General features: G+C 37.9%; 1 pseudogene; it reads left to right on the forward strand.

The window, feature by feature from the left end:
• The first annotated feature begins 10,432 nt into the window (after positions 1-10,432).
• LOC133084590 (shieldin complex subunit 1-like) lies at positions 10,433-10,666 on the forward strand (annotated as a pseudogene).
• Positions 10,667-11,255: the final 589 nt, after the last annotated feature.

Genomic DNA, 11,255 nt, shown 5'->3' on the forward strand with positions numbered 1-11,255 from the left:
TGATTATGGCACTTTTATGATCTGAAGTGGCTCCCTCCAATGGCTCCACATTGCCTACCAAATAAAGTTTAAACTCTTTTTGCTTTGCACACAAAGGACCCAATCTATGTCATAAGTCCTTCCCTCCTCACACCCTCCATAACGTTACTCAGAGCAGATAGCTCCAGTTTTCATCCTCTGATATGCTTGCCCTGTTTTGCCACCTGTCTTTTCCATTCATTCTTCCTGGAGTGCCCTCTTCTACCAGTTCTAGTTAACAGCATCCTAGAGGCCTTAAAAGAAGTCTTTCCTGATAATCCCAGCCCATAAAGCTGTGGTCTACTTAGGAAGTTTATAATGCTCTCAGAGTAACCACCATATACTGTCCTGAATTAGAAACATCATGTCAGTTCTTTTATCTCTGCAACTAGATGGGAAACACTAGAAAGGCAGGGAGCTTTAGCTTTGAAAGATTCCAATGCTTAGTGGAATGCTTTGAATATAGTATATGCTCAATAAATATGTGTTGAGTGAATGATTTGATTTTAATTTCCTAAGTAAGATAATATAACTTAAACCTTTAAGATGTTTATTAATATTCCAAGCAACATGCTGTCACTTACAGAATGAATTGTTTGCTTACAAATGCTGCCTGGAAAAGAGATTAATTGCACTGTGGAAATTACCCTGCATAACGCAGAGGTGAGGCTTCAGACACAGGATGGAGAACTAGTTTAAATTCATAAATTAAAAATTCTGAAAAACAACTACTACTTTCCGTAAGAGATACACCAGCTTACAGCCAAGTTCAAGCCCAGTTCAAATTCCAAGCTATCTGTCAGGAACAAGCTTGTTTTCACCATGACAGCTATAGAAGCCGGTCAACAGGTTGGAGCAAGCTCTGGTTTCCATGGGGGCATCAAATCTAGTTATACTGATACATTCCAACTGGCTGGTTGAGACGGTTTGGTTTTCCTGTATGGCAACTAGTGTTAGGGAAAGGCACTTGAAAGTAAGAACAGACTATCTCCTTTCTAGTACTCCAAGACAGCAGAAGCGGTGTGGCTGAGGTTAATTCACAGCTGATGACACAAATAAATAAACATGAATAGAAGACGTAATGCATAACTGTTGGTTGAAAGTGATTTTTTTTTTTAGAAATTAACTAAAGTTCATATTTACTCACACTAGTTTTTACCTAATGCCCTATTTGTGTCCATCCAGGATACCAAAAGAAATGTCATCATTTGTCCTTAGGCCACTCTTGACTGTGACGGTTTCTCAGACATTTCTTGTTTTTGATGACCTTGACAATTTTGAGGATTAATGGTCAGATATTTTGTAGAATAAACCTCTTTTGCAATGTGTCTGACGTTTTTAAGGCTCAGGTTATGTGTTTCGGGGAAAAAGACACAGAGGTAAAATACCATGTTTGTCCTGTCATATCGAGTCCACATACTGTCTCATGACTTATCTCTGTTGATGTTAACCTTGATGAACTGGCTGAGGGAGTATTCGTCAGGTTTCTCCACTACGCTATTTTACCCCTTTCCATACTGTACATTTTAGATAGAAATTACCATGTGCATAACACACTTAAAAAGTGAGAGAACAGTTATGCCCATCTCCTTGAAGTGGAGTGTCTACAACAATTATTTGGAATTCTTCTACATGCAACATTTGGCTATTCTCTTCCATTTATTTATTTATTTATTTACTTATTTATTTATTTACTTATTTATTCATTCAACTATTTGTTTATAACAATACGGACTCGTATGTTTATTTTATATTTTGTGTTGTAATCCGATACTATTTCATTTACTTTCTTGCTAAATTGTACCCACTTTGAATAGCAGGAGCTCTTTCATTTGCGTCCTTTATACCTCTGACATCTTCCTGTCGCTGTGTGTAAGTGCGCATGCACGTAGGCACGTGTGTTCATTGCTTTTATTTATTTATTTATTTTCAAGCCCAACCTAAGTGCCTTAGTTTATTTTTTCTTGAATTTTTGAATTCTATTTTATTTATTTTTTATAAGCAGGTGCTTATTAGTTATCAATCTTATACATATTAGTGTATATATGTGAATCCCAATCTCCAAATTCATCACACCAGCACCTGCACCCGTCACTTTCCCCACTTGGTGTCCATATTTGTTCTCCACATCTGTGTCTCTACTTCTGCCCTGCAAACTGGTTCATCTGTACCATTTTTCTAGTTTCCACATTTATGCATTAATATACGATATTTGTTTTTCTCTTTCTGACTTACTTCACTCTGTATGACAGTCTCTAGATCCATGCACGTCTCAACATATAACCCAATTTCATTCCTTTTTATGGCTGAGTAATATTCCATTGTATATATGCACAACATCCTCTTTATCCATTCGTCTGTCAATGGGCATTTAGGTTGCTTCCATGACCTGGCTATTGTAAATAGTGCTGCAATGAACATTGGGGTTCATGTGTCTTTTTGAATTATGGTTTTCTCTGGGTATATGCCCAGTAGTGGGATTGCTGGGTCATATGGTAATTCTATTTTTAGTTTCTTAAGGAACCTCCATACTGTTCTCCATAGCGGCTGTATCAATTTACATTCCCACCAACAGTGCAAGAGGGTTCCCTTTTCTCCACACCCTCTCCAGCATTTGTTGTTTGTAGATTTTCTGATGATGCCCATTCTAACTGGTGTGAGGTGATATCTCGTTGTAGTTTTGATTTGCATTTCTCTAATAATTAGTGATGTTGAGCAGCTTTTCAAGTGCTTCTTGGTCATCTGTATGTCTTCTTTGGAGAAATGTCTGTTTAGGTCTTCTGCACATGTTTTTATTGGGTTTTTTTTTTAATATTGAGCTGCATGAGCTGTTTATATATTTTGGAGATTAAATCCTTTGTTCATTGATTCATTTGCAAATATTTTCTCCCATTCTGAGGGTTGTCTTTTCATCTTGTTTGTAGTTTCCTTTGCTTTGCAAAATCTTTTAAATTTCATTAGGTCCCATTTGTTTATTTTTGTTTTTATTTCCATTACTTTAGGAGGTGGATCAAAAATGATGTTACTGTGATTTATGTCAAAGAGTGTTCTTCCTATGTTTTCCCCTAAGAGTTTGATAATGTCCGGTCTTACATTTAGGTCTTAATCCATTTTGAGTTTATTTTTGTGTATGGTGTTAGGGAGTGTTCTAATTTCACTCTTTTACATGTAGCTGTCCAGTTTTCCCAGCACCACTTATTGAAGAGACTGTCTTTTCTCCACTGTATATCCTTGCCTCCTTTGTCATAAATTAGTTGACCATAGGTGTGTGGATTTATCTCTGGGTTTTCTATCCTGTTCCATTGATCTATATTTCTGTTTTTGTGCCAGTACCATATTGTCTTGATTACTGTAGCTTTGTAGTATAGTCTGAAGTCAGGGAGTCTGATTGCTCCAGATCTGTTTTTTTCCCTCAAGATTGATTTGGCTATTCTGGGTCTTTTGTGTCTCCATACAAATTTTAAGATTTCTTTTTCTAGTTCTGTAAAAAATGCCATTGGTAATTTGATAGAGATTGTATTGAATCTGTAGATTGCTTTGGGTAGTACAGTCATTTTCAAAATATTGATTCTTCCAATCCAAGAACATGGTATATCTCTCCATCTGTTTGTATCATCTTTAATTTCTTTCATCAGTGTCTTATAGTTTTCTGCATACAGGTCTTTTGTCTCTCTAGGTAGGTTATTCCTAGGTATTTTATTCTTTTTGTTGCAATAGTAAATGGGAGTGTTTCCTTAATTTCTCTTTCAGATTTTTCATCATTAGTGTATAGGAATGCAAGAGATTTCTGTGCATTAATTTTGTATCCTGCAACTTTACCAAATTCATTGATTAGCTCTAGTAGTTTTCTGGTGGCATTTTTAAGATTATGTATAGTATCATGTCATCTGCAAACAGTGACAGTTTTACTTTTTCTTTTCAGTTTGTATTCCTTTTATTTCTTCTTCTTCTCTGATTGCAGTGGCTAGGATTTCCAAATCTATGTTGAATAATAGTGGCAAGAGTGGACATCCTTGTCTTGTTCCTGATCTTAGAGGAAATGCTTTCAGTTTTTCACCATTGAGAATGATGTTTGCTGTGGGTTTGTCGTATATGGCCTTTATTACGTTGAGGCAGGTTCCCTCTATGCCCACTTTCTGGAGAGTTTTTATCATAAATGGGTGTTGAATTTTGTCAAAAGCTTTTTCTGCATCTATTGAGATGATCATAGGGTTTTTATTCTTCAATGTGTTAGTATGGTGTATCACATTGATTGATATGTGTATATTGAAGAATCCTTGAGTCCCTGGGATAAATCCCACCTGATCTTGGTGTATGATCCTTTTAATGTGTTGTTGGATTCTGTTTGCTAGTATTTTGTTGAGGATTTTTGCATCTATATTCATCAGTGATATTATTCTGTAATTTTCTTTTCTTGTAGTATCTTTGTCTGGTTTTGGTATCAGGGTGATGGTGGCCTCATAGAATGAGTTTGAGAGTGTTCCTTCCTCTGCAATTTTTTGGAAGAGTTTGAGAAGGATGGGTGTTAATTCTTCTCTAAATGATTGATAGAATTCACCTGTGAAGCCATCTGGTCCTGGACTTTTGTTTGTTGGAAGATTTTTAATCTTTAATTTTTAATTAATTAAAATTAATAATTAAATTTTAATTAATTAAATTTTAATTAATTTTAAAATGAATTTATTTATTTTTGCTGCATTGGGTCTTCGTTGCTGCACATGAGCTTTCTCTAGTTGTGGCGAGCGGGGGCTACTCTTTGTTGCGGTGCACAGGCTTCTCATTGCGGTGGCTTCTCTTGTTGCAGAGCACGGGCTCTAGGGCATGCAGGCTTCAGTAGTTCTGGTTCGCAGGCTCTAAAGTGCAGGCTCAGTAGTTGTGGCGCACAGACTTAGTTGCTCCGCGGCATGTGGGATTTTCCCGGACCAGGGCTCAAACCCGTGTCCCCTGCATTGGCAGGCGGATTCTTAACCACTGCGCCACCAAGGAAGTCCCTTAAATATAGTTTTAAACTTTCAAAGGCCCACTTGAGTAGTAAGACTCCACACCCAGGGCCTCCCAGACGCTGGCGATGTGCTGCTCTAGGGCCGAGCTGGTGGCTGTTGGAAGGGCTGCGCTGCTGCCAGCCTGGGAGTCACTGGAGTTTCAATTTCATTATTTGTGTTTGGTCTGTTCATATTTTCTATTTCTTCCTGGTTCAGTCTTGGAAGGTTTTACCTTTCTAAGAATTTGTCCATTTCTTCCTGGTTGTCCGTTTTATTGGCATAGAGTTGCTTGCAGTACTGTCTTAGGATGCTTTGTATTTCTGCGGTGTCTGTTGTAACTTCTCCTTTTTTGTTTCTAATTTTATTGATTTGAGTCCTCGCCCTCTTTTTCTTGATGTCTGGCTAATGGTTTATCAACTTTGCTTATCTTCTCAAAGAACCAGCTTTTAGTCTTATTGATCTTTGCTACTGTTTTCTTTGTTTCAGTTTAATTTATTTCTGCTCTGAAATTTATGACTTCTTTCCTTCTACTAACTTTGGGTTTTGTTTGTTTTTCTTTCTCTAGTTCCTTTATGTATATGGTTAGATTGTTTGAGATTTTTCCTGTTTCTTGAGGTAGGCTTCTATTGCTATAAACTTTGGGTTTTGGATCATCATGTTTTCATTGTAATTTGTCTCTAGGTATTTTTTGATTACCTATTTGATTTCTTCAGTGATCTCTTGGTTATTTAGTAACATATTGTTTAGCGTGCATGTGTTTGTGTTTTTAAGGTTTTTTCCCTGTAATTGATTTCTATTCTCATAACGTTGTGGTCAGAAAAGATGCTTGATATGATTTCAATTTTCATAAATTTACTGAGGCTTGATTTGTGATCCAAGATGTGATCTATCCTGGAAAATGTTCCATGTGCACTTGAGAAGAAAGTGTAATTTGCTGTTTTTTGGATGGAATGTCCTATAAATATCAATTAAGTCCATCTTGTTTAATGTGTCATTTAAACATTGTGTTTCCTTATTTATTTTCATTTTGGATGATCTGTCCATTGGTGAAAGTGGGGTGTTAAAGTGCCGTAGTATGATTGTGTTACTGTCTATTTTCCCTTTTATGGCTGTTAGCAGTTACCTTATGTATTGAGGTGCTCCTATGTTGGGTGCATAAATATTTACAATTGTTATATCTTCTTCTTGGATTGATTTGTTGATCATTATGTAGTGTCCTTCTTTGTCTCTTGTAATAGTCTTTAAAGTCTGTTTTGTCTCATATGAGTTTTGCTACTCCAGCTTTCTTTTGAATTCCATTTGCATGGAATATCGTTTTCCATCCCCGCACTTTCAGTCTGTATGTGTCCCTAGGTCTGAAGGGGGTCTCTTGTAGATAGCATATATACAGGTCTTGTTTTTGTATCCATTCAGTGAGCCTGTATCTTTTGGTTGGAGCATTTAATCCATTCACATTTAGGGTAATTATCGATATGTATGTTCCTATTACCATTTTCTTCATTTTTATGGGTTTGTTTTTGTAAGTCCTTTTCTTCTCTTGTGTTTCCCACTTAGAGAAGTTCCTTTAGCATTTGTTATAGAGCTGGTTTGGTGGTACTGAATTCTCTTAGCTTTTGCTTGTCTGTAAAGCTTTTGATTTCTCTGTCGAATCTGAACGAGATCCTTGCCAGGTAGACTAATCTTGATTGTAGTTTGTTCCCTTTCATCATTTTAAATATATCATGCCACTCCCTTCTGGCCTGTAGATTTTCTACTGAGAAATCAGCTGTTAACCTTATAGGAGTTCCCTTGTATGTTATTTGTCATTTTTCCCTTGTTTCTTTCAATAATTTCCTTTGTCTTTAATTTTTGTCAATTTGATTACTATGTGTCTCATCATGTTTCTCTTTGAGTTTATCCTGCCTGAGACTCTCTGAGCTTCTTGGACTTGGGTGGCTATTCCCTTTCCCACGTTAGGGAAATTTTCAACTATAATCTCTTCAAATATTTTCTCTTCTCCTTCTGGGACCCCTATAATGCGAATGTTGTTGTGTTTAATGTTGTCCCTGAGGTCTCTTAGGCTGTCTTCATTTATTTTCATTCTTTTTACTTTATTCTCTTCTGTGGCAGTGAATTCCACCATTCTGTCTTCCAGGTCACTTATCCATTCTTCTGCCTCAGTTTTTCTGCTATTGATTCCTTCTACTGTATTTTTCATTTCAGTTATTGTATTGTTCATCCTGTTTGTTTGTTCTTTAACTCTTCTAGGTCTTTGTTAAACATTTCTTGCATCTTCTTGATCTTTGCCTGCATTCTTTTTCCGAGGTCCTGGATCATCTTCACTGTCATTATTCTGATTTCTTTTCCTGGAAGGTTTCCTATATCCACTTCATTTAATTGTTTTTCTGGGGTTTTATCTTGTTCCTTCATCTGGTACATAGCCCTCTGCCTTTTCATCTTGTCTGTCTTTCTGTTAATGTAGTTTTTGTTCCACAGGCTGCAGGATTGTAGTTCTTCTTGCTTCTGCTGTCTGCCTTCTGGTGGATGAGGCCATCTGAGAGGCTTGTGCAAGTTTCTTGATGGGAGGGACTGGTGGTGGGTAGAACTGGGTGTTGCTCTTGTGAGCAGAGCTCAGTAAAAACTTTAATTTGCTTGTCTGCTGATGGGTGGGGCTGGGTTTCCTCCCTGTTGGTTGCTTGGCCTGAGGCAAACCAACACTCGAGCCTACCTGGGCTCTTTGGTGGGGCTAATAGCGGACTCTGGGAGAGCTCACACCAAGGAGTACTGCCCAGAACTTCTTCTGGCAGTGTCCTTGTCCCCACGGTGAGCCATAGCCACCCCCCGCCTCTGCAGGAGACCCTCCAACACTAGCAGTTAGGTCTGGTCCAGTCTCCTATGGTGTCACTGCTCCTTCCCCTGTGTCCCGATGTGTGCACTACTTTGTGTGTGCCCTCCAATAGTGGAGTCTCTTTTTCCTCCAGTCTTGTCAAAGTCTTGCAATCAAATGCCACGAGCCTTCAAAGTCTGATTCTCTAGGAATTCCTCCTGCCACTGCCAGACCCCAAGGTTGGGAAGCCTGACGTGGGGCTCAGAACCTTCACACCAGTGGGTGGACTTCTGTGGTATAAGTGTTCTCCAGTTTGTGAGTCACCCACCCAGCAGTTATGGGAATTGATTTTATTGTGATTGCACCCCTCCCACTGTCTCATTGTGGCTTCTCCTTTGTCTTTGGATGTGGGGTATCCTTTTTAGTGATTTCCAGTGTCTTCATGTTGATGATTGTCCAGCAGTTAGTTGTAATTCCAGTGCTCTCTGCAAGAGGGAGTGAGCGCACGTCCTTCTACTCTGCCATCTTGAACCAATCTCTTTAATTGTTTTTAGCAACTGCTTACTTACCAGCACTAAAGGTTTTCCATGTTCATCTTCCATAGTTCCAGTCCTACTCCTAGAATTGACCACTTCTCCAAGATGTTCCACATCCTTTAATCAGAGAATGGAATTAGAAACCAAGATCGTAGTGCTGGGTGTTTGTTGCTACTGTAGTGTTATGACTTCTAGGCCTTCTCAGCTAACGGAGAAAAGAAATATAGGAGTGTATACTAACCTATGTATGCACACATATCTATAAATATTTCAATATGTAACCATGCCTGTAAGCTAAATATGAGTGCATACTGATATCTCCAAGGCTAATATTACCACATAGATCATTCTATCCTCATCCCCTTGTTCTGTCATCCATTTATTTAATTTTTAAATGCAGATTTATATCTATAGCAGTTTCAGTATTATTAACCCACATTTCCATAGGAAATAGCTGCATTACTAGGGAGAGATCCTTTTGCTTTTAGTCTTACAGACTCCACTCATTTCCCAAATTACTTAGCTTAAGACATTTTCTTGAACCTCATTCAGTAAGGTTGTTTCACACATTTGTAATATTCACTGCCTGCTTTCCATCCTTGGATCTCCCAAACTCCTAAGTGCTTTTTTAGATATTTTTTCACTTTTCATATATTAATATTCACTCTTCGTGTGGTATCCCTTGCAACTAGTTATCTATTTACTGTCTTTGTAATATTACTTTTTAAACAATGTCACACAATTGGAATCATATAATATTTAACATTTTCAGAGTGGCTTCTTTCACTTAGTAATATGTATTTAAAGTTTAACCTTGTGTTTTTGGGTTTTTTGTTTGCTTGTTTTTTTGCTTATTTTGTGGATTTTTTTTCTATATACCTTTATAATATTGAATAATATTTCATTCTGTGATTATAACACAATTTAATTATTCACTCACTTATTAAAGAGCATCTTGGCTGCTTTCAGTTTTTGGTCATTATAAATAAAGCTTCTAAAAACTAATGCATGCAGGAGTTATGTGAATGTAAAATTTCAAATCAATTGAGCAAATACCTAGATGTGCAAATGTTGGATCATAAGGTAAAACTATGTTTTAGCTTTGTAAGAAACTGCCAAACTGTCTGCCAGAGAGGCTGTACTGTTTTGTATTTGAACCAACAATGAATGAGAGTTCCTATGGCTCTGCATCCTCACCAGTAGTCAGTATAGCATTTAAAAAATAAATTTAGCAATTGTACTAAGCATGTAGTGACATCTTGTTGTTTTCGCATGTTCCTAATGACAAATGATATTAAGCAGCTTTACATATGTTTCTTTGCCATCTGTATATTTTCTTTGGTGAGGTATCTATTCAAATATGTTGCACATTTTTTAACTGGAATATTTGTTTTCTTCTTATTGAGTCTTTAGAGTTTTTTGTATATTTTGGATACAAGTCCTTTATCATATAAGTATTTTGCAAATATTTCCCCCCAATGTAGTGCCTGTCTTTTCATTCTATTCAAAGTGTCTTTCCCAGAGCAGGAGTTTATAATTCTGATAAAATCCAACATATCAGTTTTTTCTTTCATGAGTCATGCTATTGTCTTATATTTGAAAACCTATCACCAAACTGAAAATTATGTAGATTTTCTCCTATGTTTTCTTAAAGAAATTTTATATTTTTGCATTTTACATTTAAGTATATGATCCATTTTTAATTAATTTTTTATTGAGGTATAATTGTCATATAACATATTAGTTTCAGGTGTAGAACATAATGATTTGATATTTGTGTATCCCCAAATCCTTCCATGGGTGCATTGTTCTCAACCTATTTCCTTGAAACTCTGACCCCCTATTGGATTTTTCCCCTGTTAGGTAAGATTGGAAACTTGAAGGGTACTGGAATAGAAGGAATTTTCTTCCTGGTATAAGCCTTTAGCAAAGACCTTTCCCCTGGGGAGTGGGATTTTGTTAAATAGAAATCTCTGAGTTTATTTCACAGTGTTTACTCTTCCCCTTTCCCTGCCAGAACAAGGAAATAATCTTTCTCAAAACTTCACCATGGCTTCTGGTTCGAGGCGGCTGCTGTGGTGGGGCAGACTATGGCAACTCAGGAAGCCACTCCAGGAAGCCAGTCAGAGGAGAGCAATGCTTTGGACCTGCCATCAGCTTATGACGTAAGGGATTACATGTTGCAGAGACCCAGCCAGGAGGCCAACAGTGAGGCTTTTAGTTCTGAATAAGTTCTTTCTATTCCTTGTTCTTCAGATGTAGATCCAGCCGTGTGGCTGACAGGGTCTTGGTGCTCTGCCTTGGTGTCAGGCTTGAGCATCTGATGTGGGAAAGCCGAGTTCAGGACATTGGACCACTGGAGACCTCCCAGCCACACATAATATCAGTTGGTGAGAGCTCTCACAGAGATCTATGTCTCAATGCTAAGATCCAACTCCACCCAACGGCCAGCAAACTCCAATGCTGGACGCCCCATGCCAAACAACTGGCAAGACAGGAACACAATCTCACATATTAGCAGAGAGGCTGCCTAAAATCATACTACGTTCACAGACACCCTAAAAAACACCACCAGATGCGGCCCTGCCCATCAGAAAGACAAGATCCTGCCCCACCTGCCAGAACACAGGCACCAGTGCCCTCCAAGAGGAAGCCTACAAAACCCACTGAACCAACCTTAGTCACTGGGGTCAGACAGTAAAAACAATGGGAACTATGAACCTGAAGCCTGCAAAAAGGAGACCCCAAACACAGTAAGGTAAACAAAATGAGAAGACAGAGAAATATGCAGCAGATGAAGGAGCAAGGTAAAAACCCACCACACCAAACAAATGAAGAGGCAATAGGCAGCCTACCTGAAAAAAATTCAGAGAAATGATAGTAAAGATGATCCAAAATCTTGAAAATAGAATG

The sequence above is a fragment of the Eubalaena glacialis genome, chromosome 2, assembly GCF_028564815.1.
Source record: "Eubalaena glacialis isolate mEubGla1 chromosome 2, mEubGla1.1.hap2.+ XY, whole genome shotgun sequence".
In the NCBI taxonomy this organism is placed as follows: domain Eukaryota; kingdom Metazoa; phylum Chordata; class Mammalia; order Artiodactyla; family Balaenidae; genus Eubalaena; species Eubalaena glacialis.